The sequence below is a fragment of the Hibiscus syriacus genome, unplaced genomic scaffold (assembly GCF_006381635.1).
Source record: "Hibiscus syriacus cultivar Baekdansim isolate YM2019G1 unplaced genomic scaffold, ASM638163v2 tig00110430_pilon, whole genome shotgun sequence".
Classification (NCBI taxonomy): domain Eukaryota; kingdom Viridiplantae; phylum Streptophyta; class Magnoliopsida; order Malvales; family Malvaceae; genus Hibiscus; species Hibiscus syriacus.
Window position 1 is genome coordinate 615903 of NW_024062734.1, and position 2597 is coordinate 618499.

The window sequence follows — 2597 nt, forward strand, 5'->3', positions numbered from 1 at the left end:
AAATTTATTTTCAACTGTCGAGGCCCTGTTTGTGCAAGGGGTGGAGTATTGTTTGTTTTTATTCTAAGATAGACTGTGGCTGCATGGCCTCATGGAGCTTGCTTATTCTAAGTAGGGTGAAATATATTTTTTTGGTCCCAGCATTTTGTTTGTTTTTATTTTCAACTGTCGAGGACCTGTTTGTGCAAGGGGTGGAGTATTGTTGTGTGGGAGCTTTTTCCTTTTTTGTGTAGTTGTGTGAATGCTTCATTAGTTTGAATGTTTCGATTCGGGTGGTACACATTTTTTCCTCCACATTAAGATTAAGAGAGATTTTTTAATAAATCCTCCGACATCGTTATTTGTATAAATATCCATGTTTAATTCATACAAAATTTATTTTCAAAAAAAGAATTACGAAAAAAATTTAGACACGTTAAAAACAAAGGTTAGACTCGAGTTTAACTTTCAAGGTAGGAATTCTCGTTTTCAAAGTTTGTGTAATAAATTATATTATACTATTTTATATATTTTACAGTATATATCACATAAATATAAATATTAAAAATATGTTAAATTATCTATAATTAAAAGAGTAAAAATAAAATTAATATAAGAACAATATGCAAAATGATTAAGCATTAATGATATGGAGGTGCCAAAAAATAATTTGGTTAATCATTTGTAAGTATGAATAATTTTGGATAAATTTTAAAATCCATATTTTGAATCAAACTAAATATAAATAAACATAAAATGTGTTGAAACCCTTTGTAAACTTAAAATTAAATTTACCGTAGTTCAATTTATGAACACCTTTAAAATGTCTAGAGATAAAAAAATAAAAAAAAATCTAGAGCCAATTAAGACTTATTTTAATGTAAGTGGTTCTGTGAATGTATAGGTGCGAGTGCGAAACACAACATAAAAACTCATGTTAAAAAATGAGTGCGTTCATTGTTCCTTTAAAAGTTTACAATTGCAGGCACGGATTTTCCCAGACTGTTGAGGTTAATTTATGCCTAAGCATCTTGTGTTTGCTGAGATTTTGCTTCAAATTTCTTTGGGGAATTACAAGAAGAAGAAGAAGAAGACAACATGCTAGAGAAATTAAGCACCTCCTAATCCCTAATAACAACAATTCTATTATTTCCGGTCATCAATCTTCGTCTTCTCCGAATATGGGTTCAAAATAGCCTTCAGCTTGTCATACTTGTCGATATCGAATTTGTGGGCTTTGATGAGCCGTTTTTGCTTTGTGGTGAACCGGCTTTGATAGAACCCTTCGAATGACGGTTCTTTAGATGTCTTGAGAAGAATGTGTAGGCTGCCATGAAATACATGGAGGTGACGTAGAAACATATGGGTTCCATCACATCCCATGATAGATCCCAAAATGTTAGTCTCATGAACCACGCGGTTTGAACCACCAAATAGGCTAGACCGAGCCTGAGTTCCCCTCGGACCAATGAATCGGCTTTTGAATCGATTTTAGCCTTTTGCTTCTCCATTTCTGCCAATTGTTTCATTCTCGGGTCATTCGAGTTCGGACTCCGTAAAGGAATCAGCCCACCAACAGCTTTGCTTACCTGTAATCAAGAACCTTAAATCAAAAACAAGTCTATTTCAATCCTCATCAAATAATTTATTTAATTTATTTAATAATATCTTATCTAAATTAAACTACTAATCAGTCAGTTGATTATATATATATATAGGTTTAGGATCCATTTATATAATGTAATTTTTTTTTATTACAACATTAAAATCGAGTGAAAATAAATGAATTATATTAACTTATTTATATTATCAAGATTTGAACTCTAATTTCAATATCAAGTTTTTGATTAAATATTAATTACTTTATTAATTAACATCATAATCTTTTGTTGGTCACCCTGTAATGTAGTTATGACCAAAACATAAATAAAATCCAATCAGCAGAAAAATAAATTTCACGATATAATTAAAAGAGAAAAAGAATGTTGTTTTAATCTACCTGTTCGGGTCGCAAAACGACGACGTCTCCCAGCACGATGACAGTCCCCGACTCGTCGAGTAATTTGGCGAACTCCGATCCTTGTTCAGGATCCGAACAGCTTTCTCCGCACATCCGAATAAAGTCCGAATAAGGAACCCAGTTTTTCCCTGTCTCTCTCAGCCCCGTTTTCAACACCTCCAACTGCGCCACCTTTAACAGTTTCTTAGCTTCCTGATCCGACAGTGCCGCCAACTCCTGCGCCGCCAAGTGCTGGCTTAATCCGTCCAACCGGATCCGATTCTTGTACAAATCAATCCCCCTTAACCTCTCCATTAAATTTTCCCCCGTCGCTAGCTTCCTGATCGCCGGAGAAATCATACCTCCTTCATGAAGAAACTGCCGAGACACTCCATTGCCGTTACCGTCTCCTTGATCCGGCGCTATGGAAAAGCTGATTTTGAACCATTGTCGAAGAAGTCCGGTATCTAGTAAGAGATTGCAAAGACATATTTGAAATATTGAAAAGCTTCTCCACCAAGGTTTTTTTCAACATCATTGCTAGAAATTAATAATTAAAAAGATAAATTTTTTTCTTATTTTTCGCAGTGGAGAAGATTGGAAAGCATTGCACTTCTGG

At 34.2% G+C, this 2597-nt stretch overlaps 1 pseudogene; it reads right to left on the reverse strand.

Moving 5' to 3' along the window:
* Positions 1-1079: 1079 nt before the first annotated feature.
* On the reverse strand, positions 1080-2597 carry LOC120125391 (annotated as a pseudogene).